General features: G+C 37.9%; 1 long non-coding RNA gene across 2 annotated transcripts in view; it reads right to left on the minus strand.

Annotated features, from left to right (window-relative positions):
• The window catches only part of LOC115350469, a 34,098-nt gene extending 18,032 nt beyond the window's left edge, over positions 1–16,066 (minus strand). For both annotated transcript variants that reach the window (XR_003926450.1, XR_003926451.1), the window contains exons 1-2: positions 15,886–16,066; positions 9,127–9,213 (exon numbers count right to left, since the gene is read on the minus strand). This is a non-coding gene — a long non-coding RNA (uncharacterized LOC115350469). The remainder of the gene's footprint in view (positions 1–9,126; positions 9,214–15,885) is intronic.
• Between the last annotated feature and the right edge of the window lie 4,024 nt (positions 16,067–20,090).

The raw sequence follows: 20,090 nt of genomic DNA on the forward strand, positions 1-20,090 counted from the left end.
CAAGAGGCAGTCACCAGTAGACTATTAGTACATAAACTAATTATTTAAGTTGTAGCTTTTACACAGCTCAAAAATGGTAATGACTTGTACACAGCACTAATTAAACCTGATTTCTTTATGTGTTTGCAGTCAGGAGTGCTCATTGCTGAGGAATCCATTATTTATCTATTAAAACAGTTCCCCTGTTCTTGGCACAGAGTAGCACCAGATGAAAGGTTAATTTTTGCATGTTTAAAGTTCAGTGAGGGGAATGTAAGCACAGAAATGTATTTCACCAGTGAGGCAGCAAAGCAATAGCAAATTCTGCTGCATAGCAATGTCCTTTACTCTTTTGACTAACAGGAATTCATCATTTCATGGAATAAAATCCATTGTTTGAGTCATTCTTGTTAGGTTATGTGATAAAAGCTCATCTGCGCACACGCGAAGGAGCACAGAGGCACAACTCTTAAAAAGTCCCTGGACTCTTACTTTTAAAATTTTGGTATGGAGCCAGCTCCTCCCTGCCTCCCTGACACAGTTGTTCAGCTTTGTCTGTGGTCATTAACCATTCACTGCAAACTTGCTTCTGGAGATTATCCTGCAGTTATTCTCTCTCTCTGGCTCAAGGTAACACCATAAGAGTGAAACAGTTTCCACTCAAGATTTCTGCCTCCAAACTTCATCTCAAATTCCCAGTCTGTCATACCTCCTAGCATCACCACTCACTCGAGCCACGGATGGAGAAGGTAACAAATTACCCTGGTGCAATTAAGACAAACTCATGGTTTGCCTGAGCTTAATAGAAGTACCTTGTGCTCCTTGATCACTGATGAGAGATATAGGCTTCCCAGACAAGGGTGCAAGTCTGAGTCAGACCACTGAGCCAGTAGAGGGAAAGGAAGAGGACCTGCTTTGGGTCCTGCATCTCCTAGAAGAGACACGGGTTGATCCCTTGGCAGACTTTGGATTGGGGCTACCAAGAGAGTGTGAAGATAGATGACAAGTGCGAGAAAAAAAAATCTCAGAGTGAAGAACAGCCATGTTTAGACATTTGTTAACCTGAATAGTCCTTCATTTAAGCCAGTGGAATAAAGCAATCACCCAGCATGTGAGAAGTGAAGTGTCAAGAACAGTAAATGAAGGCATCTGATAAATGATGTGTTGGAAGAAGCAAGCCACTCCTGCAGAGAACAAGGCAAGAAACATGGCTGAAAAGGGGAGCTTAGAGTTGGTGCTGGTTTTGAACAATGTTTGTATTTGCTTTCTCCAAGCATGTGTCATTTTGAGAAATTGAAGTGTTCTGTTTATTCTCAGTGTTCCCCTTTAGTTCATTTTCATTGCATCACGTGGTATTATGCTCATATTGCAGAGCTCCTCAAAGAGGTCCCGCAGTTCAAATTATGAATTTGAAAGTGGAAAGGAGACATTGAAGTATGTTTGCTATTATTGCTAGAACTTAAAAAAGGAACTTTTTGGTTTTGTTTTTGCTTTTTTACTTTTTTCTAATTAAGAAAATTAAGCACTTAAGTGCCAGTGCAAAGGAAAGCATTTTGAAGTTCAAGAGCTTTTTGACAAATGATGGAAGAAAACATTTAAACTACTGTTGCATTTCCCCTGCAATCCAATGCTGTTTGTACTAAAGAGATTATTGTCACTAGGCATGCATACAACCCCCTGTGTTTGATTTTCAGGGAGAGAAATCTAACATGTTAGAAAGACAACATTATGAAGAGCCAGACCAACTGTTTTGCATAACGAATGCTTGGCAGCCATTTTACTTACATATAATCTAATGTGTGATGCCTTGAAAATGTTGAAAGTGAGTTCTTATACACTTTTTCTGGTAAAAGACAGCAGTATAAAATACAACAGCATTAATAAAAGACACTGAGGAATCAAATAATCAAACAGTCAAGCTGTTACGCTATGATTGCATTTCTTGTTGGAAGACACAAGACATGGCATGTGAGCTTTGACTCCTTTCAGGTATCAAATTGTCTGTCTGTAACAATCAATTTTTATACTTCTGTATTATCAAAGTGAAAATGTTTTGACACATTGCAATTAATTTTTTTCCTACAAAGCATCCTGAACGCTGCTGTCACCTTTGCCAAGAAACTGCTGAATGCCATTACGTTATTTCTGTGGGATGGGGTTATTAAGGCATTTTCTTAGTACATGACAAAGACCTTAAATGGTGGATGGGTGTCTGGTGTACAACACAGCTACACTTGAGTCTACAGTCAATATTTGAGGTGCCTGCATTTTTCCTCAATTAAGTGAGATAAGAAGAGACTATTTTGATGAAGTTTTCTGCTTGGATTTGTTACCCTGAAATTTAAATGTCTGTGAAGATGAAAACCAAGCAAACTTCCCATTGCTCACTACTGCTATCGAAAGTTTTGGAGCTTTCTCAATTATTATTAATGTTCCAATTATACCAGAAAAAAAGAACAACATGGGTTGGTGATTTTCCTTAAATATTGATAGCAATAAAATTAGATGATTTTTTAAAACAAATAAATCAAGCAAGTTTTGAGGAAACTATAACAAGACTAACAATGGAAGATTGCAATCTGGTATATAAATATCCCTGAATTCTGAATGAACCTGAATTTGGGTTGATTTTTCAAAAAAGTAGCCAGCAAAAAGCAAGACCCAAACAAAAAGCAACATTTTTTGAAAATTTTAGAATATGCAGTCTAATGGATCTGAAATATTTCATTCCAGAAATACTGAAGAGCATCTTGGTTGTTCGAACTGGAAATCTTATCTTTCAGTGTAAATTACACTATTTCTCTCAAAATATTAACCTAAAGGAAAATTATTAAAGAAAAAAATAATCCTAAAGCAAAATAAAACAATTTGTTTGGAGTCAGACAGAATATATCTATTTTTTCCTAAGGAGATGTTACTTATTTTTCATTTCCTGAAGCCATGTTGTTCAAATAAAAGTTATAATGTATTTCAAGCAATATTTTTTCCCAAAGCCTCTGATTCAGCTACCTAGCAAAAAAAAACCCCCACCATGGTACATTCATCTCACAGTGACAGGTAGATGAAATTTAAAATATTATAGTAAAATCTCAGTATTCTAGTACATTATGGTAAAAAATTGCCAGCAATTTAAACATTAGAATAATCCATAATCACAACATGTATATCTGATATCAAACAGCCTGTTCCTTGTTCTCTAATAATAAAAAAAAATTACCAGTCTTGGCAAATTACTATTTTAACGTTGCACTAATGCACAATGTCAAACTTTTATGATTTGTTCTTGAGTTGTTTGGAATGATTAATACTTTGTTGTGTTTCTGAAACCAAGTATTGTCATTACAACATACAACTTTAAAGAACCAACTACTGCTCAACAGTTACATCTTATTTCCATCATCTTATGAATGTGCAAACTAGAAACCTACAAGCTGTGCCAACAGATGTCTAAATGTCTCAACAGGCAAATGTCTTCAGAAAATGTCAGGTGTTAAATGGAAGGTATTACAGCTAATAGTGGTATCTTCAGAGTTCATCAAATTATTATTTCTAGAGCTATATAGAAAAGGCTGTAAGTATGGGGGACATTTTTTGAAGACTTAAGTGTCTGTTGTAGCAGGAGTGGTACTGGACAGCTGGAGGAAGATGCAAATAGAGCCCATCAAAGGAATAATTCCATTTAAGAGTGGCTTGGGATGCCCGGGCAGGTGGAACACCTGTTCATAAGTGAGGAAGGAAAGATGCAGATTTAGTCTATTCACTACAGAACAACCCACCACAATCAGCTTTTTTCTGATCTCTGAAAAAGACGACATCCTGCAGACACTGCTCTGTTGAGTGCGAAGCAGATGGCCTTCAAACTTTTCTTCAGACATTTATATGAGTGAGATTCATTCCCCAACATATTTTGTCTTCTGTATTTGTGTGTAATTACCTTTTGTTAGTCAACAGCTATATACAAGGAGAATAGGTATAATTTTAGGGGGGGGAATAGGTATACTTTCAGTATTTGATGGGAAATAGGAGTCCTGTAAATAAAAAAGTTAAGGTTATATGGCAAATTTAACACTGAAGTGGTCATAGGTATACCAATTGTTTGTTTTCTTCTGAGTTGTTTAGGTTTGGTAATGTAAGTGTTGTTTCAGTATCTTTTTGCACAAGTTAATACATAGATGAAAGAAAATAAGTAAAATTCCTTGTAATTCAAGTATAAAAGAGCGATAGTCTTTCTCTCTCTCTGCATCCCACCCACACATACCTTTTGATCAGTTGTGCAGAAAGAACACACACTTTAAAAAAGGAAAATGTTGGTAAGCTCTCCCCCTGAGATTTTCAGCAATTGTAATGATGATTAGCAGAAACATTGCAGGTACATGATTCGTGTGAAAGCATCAGGCAGCTCTCTGACTGGTAGTGTTGGAAGATTGGGGAAATAGATTCATTTACTCGTATGTATGAATGGTATTTTTATGCCTTTTTTTTAATTTAGGAAGCAACAAACAATCAGTAGTTATTCTACAGAATAAGCATTAATACGTTACTTAAAGAAAGAAGATCAATATTGTTGGCTGAGATTTTGTTCAGACAAAAGAGCTGCTGCTTTTTTGGTCAGCCTGTGTATAAAGTTACATATATTACAGCAAAGAGAATTTTCTAGAGCATAGTTTTCCACATTAGCTTTTAGCTCTTCCTTTTTAAAATGCCTTCCTGAGCTGTTTTTAAATGAAATGAAGACTAATGAAGATATAGAGAGGAACTTAAATCCAAATATACTAGGAAAGTTCAGTAGCTAAATCCTGCTGAAATCAAGAGGAATTATGTGCATCATTGTCAAGTTATTGTTCCTGTTTCCATTGACATTAACAGTCAAATCTTCTGGATGACAGTGTTTACAAAATCAAATAAGCTAATGCAAAAGCCCATACAGCAACTTTATAATCTTTCATACAGATAGACTAACACAAGGTGAGAAACGGCCATTAAAGCTTTGATAAGTGTTATGTGGTCACATATTAGGTTGGACAAGAATGACACAAACACCCTTAGGGAATGCAGTATTGACAATATTGAAGGGTATATGAAAGAATTATGAAACTTTCCTCTTCTTTATTTTCAACAATAATTCAGATTAAGATGCCATGCCCTGATGCAGCCTCAGCAATATATCTAAATGCTGTCTTTATTTGTAATAACTTATTTCCATATTTGGCAGAAACTCTCAGTTGTGTACTTGTCTGCAGTTGACTCAGATCTCAGCACAGCAGTGCCACAAGATTTAAGCTGCAGAATTTAAACTTCCACCTTCCTACATAGACCTTGAATAAGAGTTTACTTCATCCTTAAAATGTCAGAAGTCTGACTGTAGTATGCATTCAAAAAGAATATGCTAGACACTTCTCTAAACCAGCAGAGGTTAGTGCATCCTAGGAGCTGCTCTAACCTGACACGTTTCCAGAACTGTTCCCACCTGGGAGAGTTACTGGGGGCACACAAGTAACTGATTTATGAAGAGTTAGAGAAGAAGAGTCCCCTACTTACAGGAAATGAGGAACAGGGGAAGGTGACTACGGGAGTTACGGAGGTCCCATATTTGAGGTACGTGGTACAGGAGGAACAATTTATAAGGTGGAATACATGGGATAACTAGAACTAAAATAAGTCAAAATAGACCCTGCAGCCTCTCAACCTTGCCAGCCTCTTTATATAAACAAGGAACCACAAGAAGTAGTGCGGCCACATCCTAGCACACTATTGACTGTACCATCTACCCTTTACAATCCCTTTAGCTACCCATCTTGTTCCCACTGAGTCCTCTTGGTTCTCCTCTCTCACTGCTTTACGGATAGAAAACTGAAAGCAGTCTAAGATGGGAATAGTGAATACCATCTACACTTCTGCAGAGCTCTGAGGTAGCTGTGACTGCTGAAAAAAAGAGTTTTGCAGGAGCAACAGAAAAATACAGCAAGCTAGTGTTTTGGGTTTTTTTTTTTCTACAATCCCTATGAAATGGAGAAAATTATCTTTGAATCTCAAGAAAAAAAAAATAAAAAAGAAGATTAATTGCTTTCATACTCACTTTAAGAGGGCAAGGGCATAAAAAAGTATCCACATGGATTGAAGCCATAAAGCTTTACAGAAACCTGCTGTCAAATGCAGATAAATTGACTTATTTGGCATAAGCTAAAAAATTTTCTAACAAAAAGAAAATCCACAGCAAAAAAAGTAGGAGACACTCAGAGACGCCTATACTTCTTTGAATATTTTTGCTTATTTTTGTTCCACTTTTTCCACAGGCTTAAATCCAAGTCTGTTTAAACTAAGCAACTGAATATTCACCTTATTTTCTTTGTATTGCTGGGGTGAGGTGGTAAAACAGGTGCGTTTGTCCCTCCTCAGCTGGTGTATTCCCAAGCTCTCTGGACCCTCACTTGTTCATCTTACTGAAAAATTCAGCATCTGCAAAGAATGCTACAGCCAAAAACAGACTTGAAAACATTGCTGACAGAGGGAGAGTTATGTATTTCTGTCCTTCATGCTGCATGTTTTGATAGTCTAGTATTGTTCTTAAGCATCAGATATGCCACATCAGAAATGTTGTTTGTTCTATTAGCCTAAGAAATTTCTATTAGTCTCTTAAATCAATGCCAAATATTGCGTTGACTGAAAATCATTTTTTCAGGTAAAACTTTAATTACTTTAAGTTTCATATTGTCCTTCAGCTTCTTGACAGAGCATCATTCTATTGTGGGACTAATTCTTGTTTCTGTCCAGCTGACTAGAACGTGAATTTAAAGTACCTTCTAGCTACATAAATGAGTGGTTTACTGCTCAAGTACACATTTATAAGAGTAGCAGTTCATTTAACATCAAAAAGTCTGGTTTTAACCCTGCCTGTTTTGGATAAACTCTCCCCATCAGACATGCATATGCTCTAAATAGCTCCATATAAGTGGAATCATTTATGCATTTTTACTTTTTCAAGCAGTATAAAAGAGTTAGATAGTCTTGAAAGCTTTAACATCAACATTGTTTCAGTAAGTTGTAAGTTTACTTTTCGGGTTTTGTAATTCCTTGAATTGATTTTATCAATAAAGAGCCTAGCATGGTCCCCATAAACCAGGTAGGTATCGCTAAAATGTCTTTCCAAAGTGGAACAGCAAGTAACTAAAAAAAGATCAGTATAACTGCATCAGTATGAAACAGTCATTCAACTTAAACCCCAGGAAAGATAAAGTTTTATAACCTTCTAGCATAGACAACCTCTGATTTTCATTGTCTTTCAATGGGTGTATACGGAACATTATTTGGACACCATTTCTCTAGAACCAACATTCTGTGTATAAAGAAAGCACAAAGCATTATGAGGTGATTTGGAGACATCCCAGATCTTTAACACCTTAAACTTGCCTGTATTTGCAGAAAACCTATGGGTCTGCTTATCTAACAGAAAGAGGCTTCACTTCTGAAAAGTTTATTTCCAGTCTAACTTTTCTGCTAAAACACATTCTACCTCCTCTCTGAATTTTTCTAGGAGAAAACAATTTTTTGATAATGGAGCCATATTTTCAATTATCACTTATGGTCCCAGATGCTTGTCACAAGCAGAAATATACTATATATTATTTTGAAATAGCATACAATGGGTGATATTAATAAAGCTTTATTACACTGTAAATGTCTGGTCTTTGTCCACTTAGCTACTATACCATACTGTGATTGCAAACTGAACTGTTGTAATTTCATTAAGATTTGACTTTTGCCTATAATGTCTTCCTTTTCTTCTTGGGTTATTTATTAATAATTGTCCCAATATCTGTCCTTTTCAGCGATAATGCAGACACAGAACCACTGCTACAGCTGAGTTTGAAACACAGGATCAAATTTAGCCCTCCAGCCAGCAAAAGCGTGTTCCAGGTCAGGACTGAATTAGATCAAAACCTTTTATTGTAAGTCACAATGGGAACACTTGTCTTTAAAAATAACAGACCTTTAAACTGAATGCGTTTCAAATAAGCCATATTTTAGATACAACACAGAGAGAAAGTATTTCTTTTCTTCTTTTTAAAGACTTTCCACATCTAAGTCTAACTTTTCTTTAGCAAGTATGATAAAAAAACATAGGGAAAAAAAGGAGTGTAGGATTAAATAAATAATAAAACAATATTTTGTCCCACTTTCCTATGCCCTTGGTGCAATTATTTTATCAGTTCTGCACCTACCCAATCACCTTTCCACTTTGGCCATACTTCCCCAGTGCACTCTTGAGAGCATTGGGGAAGATGACATCGAAAGTCTTACAAAAGTTAAGAGGTATGACATCTTCTGTGATTCACAAAACCACAGGTTCAGCTGTGTCACAGATGGAAACTAGATCAGCCCTACAGCACTTTTCTTGTCTTATCCATGTTGGCTTTTAGATAGCTCTTTTTTTTTTCTTCTAGGCACTTCTAATATATGGGATATACCTCAGTGGTCTCTGACTGGAAAAGAAATTACTCAGTCTCATCCAGCTTGCAACATAACAGCTGGAGTGAACCTGCTCAGAGGGAGATTTGCAAAGGCATGGCTTACTGCTAGATAACAAATTCCAAATGTTTCATGGACCATGTTCTAAACCACCCATAACTGTCCACAACTTCAGTGAAGCCATTGTCTAGTAAAAAAAAACCATATTAAAATCTGTTGCGATTATTTGCAAGGATAGAACACTTGTATTGGTTGTAATTTCATGCTGAGAAATCCAGTAAACAACATACTGTCTTCCAACCAGCAAAGCATTTCCACTTAGTTTAAAATTACAGATGAAAGTTCCAGCTTGAAAAAAAACCTCATCTATTAGATAAACTTCTCACATAATGAGATGGCATTTCTTTGCATAAATGAATTTCTAAAACTGTCAGCAGTATTTGTCAGTCAGACAGGCTGGTAGGTGAAATATTCATAGGAACTTTGCAGTAATCCTTAAACTCTTTAAGCCTTTTGAATTTTCAGTGGGTCAGCTACTGCATTCAGATTTGCTTGTAACACTCACTGACTTCTTCCTGGAAGGGGCTACAGGAAATGCTAGATTTGAGGATTTGAGGATTTGCCAAATACACTTATTCTATTAGTTTACAATAGTATCAAAATAATCCAAGACTCACATACCTGCACCTCCTTACAAGCAGCCACAACTTCAGAGAGACCATCTACTTTGCATTGACAAGCCTGGACTTTTGTTTGGACAGGTTCTTCCTGTGAAGGAGGAAATACATCAGACTTGCAGATTCTCTCCTTTGATGGGGATTGTTTTAAGTTACCCCTTTCTGCCAGAAATAGTCATTGGGGGGGGGGGGGCAAAAAAACTTTTTGAGCAAGTATCTGATAGAATTAGAGAAATGTTTGTCCTGTTTCTGAAAATAGCTGTACTGCAAAGGACATTACTTTACAAGGTTAGTTAAATATTTACCATAAAGAAACTTCATCCCAGGGTAAAATAGCATAGTTATGAACCATAAATGACTAGGTAACAAGCCTATCTAAACTCTGACTTGTAGAAAATAGAGAGGTTTTAAACAATACATGTAATCTTGTAGTGTAAAAGTTAGTATGTTAAATTTGCAGGCATTTTCCTTAAAAGTGTCAGAACATGGCAAAACTTCACCAAGTACCTACCATTTAGGGGATAAAACTGAATTCTAATTTGATGCAAACTAATGGAAAACCCTCTACAGCTGAGGGTCGAAAGTCAGCCCTTTCCATATCCATCAAGAACTTAGCATAGCTTCTGGATATTATGTTATTTTTAATCACAAGCTATACCCACTAGAAAAGGAAGCAGCGGGTATCTCCCTCTCTCTCTTTTTAAAAAAAACATCCTTGATTTCTGTATACTAAGAATCAAGAGTTTTATACAGATTTCTGGCAGTGTAATCATGTTTAAAGTATTTTGTGGTAGTAGACGCTTAGCATTTTTAGCTTTCTAAAACCATTATTGCAATTTCTTAGCCTTTGTACTCTATAGGCAATTTGACCAAGAAAAGTTTTCCTTTTCCTGCTTCACATGTAAATCGAAAAACACTGCTCCAGTTTGGGGGCATTTGGTCAACTGTTTTCCTAATTCATTTCCTCCCAGAGTCAGGCTGCTCTATGGCTGCCCACGGCATCCTGCCCCAGTCACCCAGCCTCCAGCACTGCCTCTGCAGCAGGCAGGCTCCTACCCTGCTGTCAGCATCACACTAGACTGTCAGCTACGATGCCATGCAGCTGTGGTCCCATTATTTTCCCCTCTTATCAGTCTTCTAAAATCTTTCTGCTTAATAATAATTTCATGCATGACAACCCCACTGATACCGGTTTGTAGCCCAGAAGTTAGACGTCCCTTATAATTTTATTTAAATCTCAGAGACAAGTATTCGAAAAGACCAAGCCTCTGACACAAAACTCTAAAGAATTACTAAGCCTCCCTATTTCTAAATAAGTGAATCTCCTTTGCTTGTCTGAAACTTTAGATAAAGATGACTTTCAAAGTAAAAACACTTTGCAAAAAGTACACATTGACAACCGAATGATGAAAAACCCATTTAAAAAAAAAAAAAAAAAAAACAACCAAAAAAACCCACAGTTCACTTGCTTTTTTATCTGCTCTTCTTGACAGAGTTTTGGCCAGCTGCCATTTGCTTTCTCCTTGTGTCCTGCAGGTGACAGCAGACTTGTAGAAGAACTGATTAGGCAGACGAGAGATGCTTCTCCAGTTGCTCTGATTTTTCTTTGCCACCTCAGGTGGAGCAGGAGTCTCTCTCAGTGGCAGTGGTGTCACTGCTGGCTGTGGCCCCAATGATAAATCCTTTTGCACAAGTCCCTTGTGCTACTAACCCATACCCAGAGGACTCATTCAGCCACACTTCTCTTAATTTGCAGTATTTTGTGGAACCTCAGGTATCAAAGTTGAGATCTGTGACTTTTTTTCTGTATTAAAATAATAATTTAAAAAACTAAATAAAGATGAGAGAAAATGGTTAAGTCAGAAAGGGGAAAAAAGTGAAAGAAAATAGCTGTAACTTCCAGGAGATGCAATTTCTTTCTCCAGTTTCTGATAATAAAAGTCATCATCGGGTTCTCTGGAACATGATATAACAGAGAAAACATTTCAGAAAGCACATTATCATTTTCTGTAGCACTAAGCAACTATACCTTTCAATGCCAGTGGGACATAAAAGATATTTGGAAGAAAAATGTGTCATGTAATCTGCTTCCACATTGCTTTCTGTCTTCAAGATCTTACTTTTTCTCCTTCTGGCTCCTCTATGCCTGTATAAGACCTGCATTTTGGGTGAGACCATCGATCATTCTGATTCCAGAAAACAGAAACAAACATCTTTCAGGAGTTGCCTTTAGGGTTGTATGAATGCCAATATGTCTCCAAATAACCTTTGGTAGTAGTCAAGCACCGTATTAGCTGTCAGATGCCCTTCTAGCTGCATTTGTTCAGGTTGTGATGCAACATGGCTAAAGTAAGCAAGAAAAATTTCAGTCAAGCACCATGCATCCTTTAAATCTTGAAAGAATATATCTCTCGGCAGTTTCTGAGGTTCATTAGTACCAGTGCCTTTGCCTTCAGGATGGTTGGAGGGTATCGTAGACAACATTTATAGGGAGTAATACTACCCTTCAACTGGAAAAATGGATAAAGCTGTCCTCAGGCATTGTTCTACTATTCCATATTATGCTAGTTCTCCTGTTCAGCTATAACTTTGTTGCCTTTTCATCCCTATTTGAGTCTGACATTACTTTTCTCTGTTGCACAGCACTTCAACTCTACACTCAAGAGTTTTTGGAGCAGGGATGGTCCTTTTACAGTATTATCAGCCTTGGTTGCAATGGAGATATATTGATAATAAAGCTATACACACATACTATTATCTTCACAAATGTTGCTTGGAGATTTACAGATCTAAACACAATTGATTACTTGGAAACTTTTAAACAACATTCACTTGATCTTCCAATCAGCCATCCAGGACTTAAAAATAAAACAAACAAACCCTCTTCCCTGCACCACTGCATCTTCTAGTCTGTGGCCAGAGGAAGGGAAGGCAGTGCCTTTAAAGACAGTCCTCAGTGGTGTGATGAGGTAAATCATTCAGTGTGAGATTATGTTTGTCATTAATTACAAAAATTACTCAGAGTGCCATAACACAAAATGGGGAAGTACTTCAACGTTGACACTTGCTCACTCTCTTCTGTGACTAGAGGTATCTAAACAGTAGAATTTTTCTTCCATAAGCATAGATGCTTGAAAATTTGATGTTCACCTTTACTAATCATAGAATTATAGATTCATAGAATCAGAACAGCTTCAGTTGGAAGGGACCTTAAAAGGTCATGTAGTCCAACCCCTCCTGCAATAAGCAGAGACATCTTCAACTAGATCAGGTTGCTCAGAGCTCCATCCAACCTGACCTCGAACGTTTCCAGGGATGGGGCATCTACCACCTCTCTGGGCAACCTGTGCCAGTGTTTCACCACCCTCATTGTAAAAAAATTCTTTCTTATATCTAATCTAAATCTACACTCTTTTAGTTTAAAACCATTGCCCCTTGTCCTGTCACTACAGGCCCTGCTAAAAAGTTTCTCCCCATCTTTCTTATAGGCCCCCTTTAAGTACTGGAAGGCCTCAGTAAGGTCTCCCTGGAGCCTTCTCTTCTCCAGGCTCAACAACTCCAATTCTCTCAGCCTGTCTTCATAGAAGAGATGTTCCACCCCTCTGATGATTTTCGTGGCCCTCCGCTGGACCCGCTCCGACAGGTCCATGTCTTTCTTGTACTGAGGACCCCAGAGGTGGACGCAGTACTGCAGGTGGGGTCTCACCAGAGCGGAGCAGAGGGGCAGAATCACCTCCCTCCACCTGCTGGCCACCCTGCTTTTGATGCTGCCCAGGATACGATTGGCCTTCTGGGCTGCAAGCGCACATTGCCAGCTCATATCCAGCTTTTCATCCACCAGTACCCCCAAGTCCTTCTCCACAGGGCTGCTCTCCATGCCTTCATCCCTCAGCACCCCCAGCTCCTCATTATTTGGAGGAGAGAGATAGGACAGAGCAACCCATCTCAAGATAGGCCCCAGAGTAGGCTAGAGGAGTTACCACCTAGAAATAATTGTCCCTCTTCTGTGACTGCATGCAGAGCATAGGGTAACTGGAGTATCACCACAAGTGCCTTAATAATGTGTCTAAATTAGACAGAATGAGGCTGGACCACAATCTCTCGGTTCATTACTGTGTGTCCACAAATGCTACAACTGTGCAAAAAGAGAGCAACAAGCACGTCCTTGCCCACAGGAACATGCAATCAAGGTGCAAAATCACTTTCAAGAATCATCTGTACAAATAAAACCAATTTTGCTGTGTCACCCACATAAAACTGCAGTGAAATAGCATTTGTGCAGATTCACAGAATGTTCTTAATTGCTAGGGAAAATATTCTGATAATCACTCAACCAAATGAGGGGCTATATATATAAAATTGTAGCTTATGAATTAAAAAAAAAGCGCAACTGTCCATTTATGGAACCTTTAAACAGGAATTGTATTTCACACCTGTAAATTGCATGCATACTTTTTAAAGAAAATCTGTACCCTTCTGCAATTTTTTCATTTTGCAATCGCAAGTTATTCTAAAAAATCTGGGGAAGGATTTGCTTCTTTCTGCTTTTTTAACACTTAGGAAAGCATGCTGTCTAATCCCTTTATCAGTCTTTGAATATGCTTTTCCATCATCTTCAAGAACTATGAGTGATACCATGCCCCAAATTCCTGTTTCTGATGCCCTACTAAAGATATTTTTTAAAAGAACTACCTAACCAGTCATTACATAAAAAACATCTATTTGATGTGCAGCCCTTTATCAGCTAAATGCTTATAAAATCATACTACTTTTTTTGCTGAGGGGTTTGGGGTTTTTTTGTTGTTGTTGTTCTTTATATGGACTCCACAAGAGATGTGTGCTTAGAGACACTAGTCAGGAGTGAGGAGGGGAGGTTCATTTAGAGTCTAATAGCTAAAACTCCCTGAGGCACCTCATGTCTATACTATTGTTCTAGACAGAGAGAATGTGTAAGGCAGTTAATTTAGAATAACTACATCAGAATAATTATTCCTGTATAGCTATTTAGTATTCTCATACAAACAAGCTTCTAGCTTTTCAGAAGGTCTCCAGAGGCCTTTATTCATGTCCTTTCCCCACGCTCCCTCTTCCGTATGCATGGAAGTTATCTACCTGAATGGTCACTGCCACAGCACTGAGGCTGCAGGATCCTTCTCTATTCAAATGATAGAATAGGAAAACTTTTGCAGAATTAGGTCCATTTCTGCAGGAATTTTGATGCCCTCTAATCTTATTGGTTTTCACCTTAAATAAGTCAATAAATAAGTATGCTTGCCCACATTTCCCCTTTTTTGAAAGGATGCTTCTAGTCGATACGATGGAGTTCACTGCCAGCTCTACCAACTCATTTTTGAGGTGTTACAATCAGTGCTTACAATATTACTAATACTACTATAATAGGTGACACTTTTACTTAAATGTGATCATTTTATTTTGTCAACGGAATTTGTTTTCAATGTTGGTATCTCATGTATAGCTCTATACCTCCAAGTACCGTTTTATGAAATAACTATTCTGATAATCATCTACATAGCTTTAGCAATTTAACAACAGACAGACCAAGATAAAAGATACAGTATGTATCAGCAAAATAATTTCTGAAAGGTCTAGTTTTTCGGGGCTTCCAACTAAGTCTTATCAGAACTGATTAAAGAAATAAAAAATGTTATTCAGAACTTTGGATTATTTTTAAATACAGAAAATAAACATGTTTTGTTTTCCACCATATCACATTGAGAGAAAAAAATTAATGACTGCTGTCTTTCCCTCTTTTTGGTAGTTAGAATGTTGCTAGTACAAAAAAAAGAACTTTCTGATTTATTACAGCAAAATTCTCAATTCCGAATCCATTGAACTTAGTTTGGATAGATAATTCTCCTAACTGAGGACTTACTTAAAACTAAGTTTAAGATAGGGTTCCAGAGATAGCAAGAACTGAAACTATGTAATATTCCATATTTGGTTTTGAGCCTTTTTTGCTGCTGGCTTAGCTATTAACAGTGATGAAGAGAACGTGTAACCTACATTCAACTCTCACATGCAAATTTTATGTGAATAAATTGGAATTATGCAGAAATGGTCTGCACAATCCTGTGAGATTTAGTGATGATCTATTACTCCCAGGAAGATAGCATCCCTTGGGAAAGTATCACTGTCAAGGCTACTTAAATACTCATCCCATCTTTAAAGGTAAATGAAAAATATTCAAGCTCATGTGGGTTCTATTTTAAATACATTTATTCACTTTACAGGAATAAAATTTATGAGTAAAGATAGGACAACAGGTTTTAATTCATCCAGTCTACTTATAGACTTATTTGCTGCATTTCTTCTAGAAATGCAGAAATCCTTAACCTAAAGTAACAGGCAAGCACACAGCTAAAATATGGGGGACATCCTGTGGGAAAATGGCAAAATTTCTTGCTTTGCAAAGCATTTAGCGTGAGCCTATGTTTCCACTGAAAAAAAAAGCTGGATTTAAACACATTCTCAGAGTTAAGCACTTGCCTGAGTGCTTCCCTGAATTGAAGCCAAATTGAGGGATATAAAAAACTAATAAAGAGGGAAACTCAGAATTACTTGAAATCAATCTGGCATGCACTCCTGGAGATTTTGTGAAGCTTCAATTTAATACCTATGTATTTCTAACACCAACATAGCAACACCACAAAACAAACCTGTGAAAGCTAGGAAAATGAAAGTCATAGATCCAGCATCTGAACACGAGCTTACTTCATACCCCAGAAAGCCAAATCTGACTTACCTGAGCTAGAAAAATCAGAATAGAACGAGGAAAATGTTGAATAGGAGATTTCACAAAAAGCATTAGAAAGAGAGGTTATATACCAGTGACGTTGTAATCCATGAAATGCAGTATTTCTCTTTGTTTCATGGAACAAGTCATCTAATGAAGAAGCACATGTGTGTGGTAAGTGATGGCTGATTTAAAGATCTGTGTGATTTTATGTTAGTTATGTAATCCTGGTTATGTGGAATAATTCATAATTTTAAATATTCTTTTGCCAGCTAGGACATCTGCTGTCATTTGAAATGGCGCCTGTCCAATCTGAAAAGTTTGAAACAGATGGAAGCAGCATACATCTTCAGCCACTTTCTGATACCAGCTTAAACAAGAGAATTTTTTCTCTCAAAGCAATATGCTGCCATGATGCTGCCTCACAGCAGGGCAGACACCATAGACAGCAGGCAAACTGAACACAACGGCTAAACCTGTGAAGCAGCTCATGCTTATGTTTTAATATCAAAATTTTACTGGTCAGTTGCTGAAGGAGCCATAATTAAAGTTGTATAATCCCTCTCATTTCCATCCCCATTGGAGTTACTTGCTCATTTCCTGATGTCTCATCTCACATGGCAGAATTTCACAAATTCTGTTTCTTCTGAAAGATTGGAGCACATGCTAAGAAATACAACAGCTGCTAACAGCAGTGAAAGGGGGGGTGGGGGGGAGTGTTTTAGTTGGAAAGAGTACAAACAAAAACACTTCTTCAAAAGTTGAGTTCAGCTTACAATCTGAGGCTGAAGCTAGAATTTGCAAAGCCCTGTAGGATCTTTAAACGCTTCCTAAGAAAGCAACACAAAGCATCTGTGTTTCTTTGTGGCTATCATAAAGTTAGTTCAATGAATTATTATTCTGCACTGCACTAGGAGTTAGAAATACTTCAGTACAGATAGCTGTGCCAGTATTATATATTCAAGTTTCAAACCCCGGCACAAACATAGTACCTTACTTTCAAGATGATGGTAGAGTTGATAGAGGAACAAAAAATGTAAAAGAAATAGGGCCAACAGCTTGGGAAAATTAGTATATCAACAAGCAATAGAAGTGGCATGATATTTTTCCTCTTTCTAGGAGGATAGGAAGACATTTTGGAAGAGTCACCATTTTGGCAAGTTCAGCTTTATCATCTCTGGTTGTACTTCCGCTGCATTCTTGCCGGTCACAACAGGCTTAACCTTAACATGCTCTCCTGTGAGTTAGGAAAAACTCTACTCATTTGGGCAGAAGAGATGCTATTTTTAATGCAGATCCAAACATTTTCATCTAAAAGTGCTAGCTATGCAACCAAGTGCTTGCACATTTTGGAATGCTACGTGACGAGTCGCGGGGCAGCGGCCACTGCTCAAGGCGGAGGCTCCGAGCCCAACCTCTGCCACCTCGGTGCACGGGGGAGTAGTTAACAGCACCTGCAGCTACGTTCTCTTCACAACGATACAGCTCAAAATACTCCATGAGCGGAAAGATAGCCACATCAAGAATGAAAATCCACACTCCACCCGTACTAGTTTCCCACTGCCCAACAGACTCAGGGAAGTGTGAACTGCATGGGTAAACGAGCTATAGCTGAGACTGACTGAGCCCCTTTACAGTCCATCTCGACATGGGGCTGAAGGCACAGACACTAAATTGGTTTCTCTCATCTCAGTGAGTTACCTCTGTATACAAAATTCAGCATTGCAATCATTCTCAGTAACAATGCTTTTGCCCGGCTGGGAATTGCTCATTTTATTCCAGGAAACTACTGCTAAACATGACGTAAAGCAGCAAGCATAAAGGAGCATATCACACTTTGATTTTAATAGACATCTATCCCAGGTTAAGAGGGAAAAAAAAGTGGCTTTGATTCAGTATAGTTATGCTAATAATAAAAGACCATTCCATACTGATAGCAATTTATACTAGATTACAATACATCCTAGAGCAAATTTCTTCCTGTAGCTTCAAATGTACTGAAACTGTACAACATATTTTTAGAAGTCCATGAATATAAACAGTCCCACTCAAGAGATATATAAGGAAGACTAACAGTTTACAATTATTTTAAACAACATAAGAAATACCTTCCTTGCCACGTACCTTCACCGAAATATTTACAGAAATTTTTCTTGCCACAGACCTAGTTAATCTTTTCTCCACATTGCCTGTATTCAAAAAGGCTTTAAGGACATGTCACTCCCTGCAAATAAATTAGCTCCATGTGTAAGTCATAGAAATGATTAGCATGAAATAAATACCATGCTGTTCTTTTGATTATAGGGAAATCTGAGTGAATTCATTTGAAAAGTCTCCTTCTCAGATACAGCAGGGGAGCTCAGCAGCAAAAATAAGTTGAATAGCAGTAGAACAAGATTTTTTGTTCTCCCCCTGAATATATATCCTACCTCCAAAATAGGACAAGTTTATCCCTTTTAGTAAGCCATTAAGAATATATTATAATACTTGTAAAATGATAATTATAAATGTGTATGAAATGGGGAAAAAAAGAACACAGAGTCTAAAATAAGATTGGCTTCTTTTGTCCTTCTTTCTCTCTTGCATATTTTGACTAACCTAATTTACCAATTGTAGTTTCTGAGCTTATACCTAAAAATAGAAACCAACATGTGCTGAAAAAGCTCCACGTGTCCAAGGTGAATTTCACTGTATCAGTACAGATTTATTTCTCCGCAGCCTTAGCACCTCTGAACTCTCTCCATGAGTGGCTGTACCATATTGAATAAGAAAAAAACCCAGAAGCAGATCTGGGGTATCTGTGGTGTTCTGGGTGTATTTTAGCCCATTCAAATGTTCTTGCTGAGCATAAGCAACAGCATGCCTCTGGGACAGCAGAGTAGAGACCACTTTAAAACCTCCCCAGCTCTTGCTAGGCTTGGGAGCTGGACCTGGATAGACAGTGAGAAGCAGTGCCTGCCACAAGACCTTGGCTTTTTTATAGTTTCTCATTCTGTATGAGAATTTGCAAGAGAAACATAAAGTCCTCTGCAGTTTTCTTTCTTGCTTTTTTGTTTTATGCTGATTCCCTTTCACGGTCTTTCTCTGGTGTAAGAAGAGTGACAGGTGTTCAGGTCTACCCAGAGACCATCTCTCCACCCCTCCTCATGGACTGTGTAGCCCTTCCTTCTCCCCCAGCTCCTTCAGGCAAAGCCATTCAACCTGAAAAGGTGAAGTGGGTGTCAGTGAGACACAGAAAATCAAGAGGTTTTACAGACTCCATGGCTGAAAGAAGCTTTGCTCTACCAGGATTGCCTTCCTGTTGTAAAAAGTAAAGATGCTGTTTAGAAGGAGCTTGGGCCACAAAGAAAGCCTTGAGTAAGCTTTATGTAGCAGTCCATGGGGTTTTGTGTGTTTTGGTATCAGTGTCTATGTAAGAGTGAGTATTTTGTATACCACCAATCTTTTCTGACTGTAGGTCCTGGGTGATCCCTAGTGGTTGTGATATGAAAATGTTTTCAAGTGTACATATTCATGATTTCTTTCCCTTACTGCCACTTCTCAGCTGGTTTTGAGATAAAGCAAGCTGAGCAGAGCCAAGATCAGCCTTAGCTTGGCATGCTAAGAACTGCAATATTTCTTTTCCTCACCATCTGTTATTGCAATCCAAGGATAGAAATTATAAAGTTAGCAAATTTTCCTCAAAAAAAAGTAGATTGCCTCAAAAAAGCAACAGCTTCCACAGATCTCTCATGCTCTGCCTGAGGAAAACAATACTAACCTCATGGCAGCAAGGGTACCAAGATAGTAAAAATGACCCCACGTGCCCTGTCCCCCTCCTTTAACTTCTCTTTGGGTTCTGCAGCTGAGCCTGATCCCCCAGTAACAGCCCTAGCACAGGTCAATTGTACCAAGGGAGATGGTAGGGTTGAAAAAGACAGGAAAAATTTATTAAAGACTCTCTAAATATTGCTTTTCTTTGTGAACATTTGTAAAATGCCACGGACAGGTTTTGCAGTCACCACTGGGAGAAGGTAGAGAGAGAAGAGACTTGCAATTAGAAACGAGAACACAACAGAGGTTTTCTTGACCTTGTTGTAGAATAGGAGCCAGAAAGCAAGAATAGTCCCACTGAACTACTTGGAAAAGAAAAATACTACTATGCTTTAATATTACCCCTTTTCATTTTCTTCCCAGTAGGAGCTGAAGACTAGTGTGAGAGGGTACAACAGAGG

This window comes from Aquila chrysaetos, chromosome 13 (assembly GCF_900496995.4).
Source record: "Aquila chrysaetos chrysaetos chromosome 13, bAquChr1.4, whole genome shotgun sequence".
NCBI lineage: Eukaryota > Metazoa > Chordata > Aves > Accipitriformes > Accipitridae > Aquila > Aquila chrysaetos.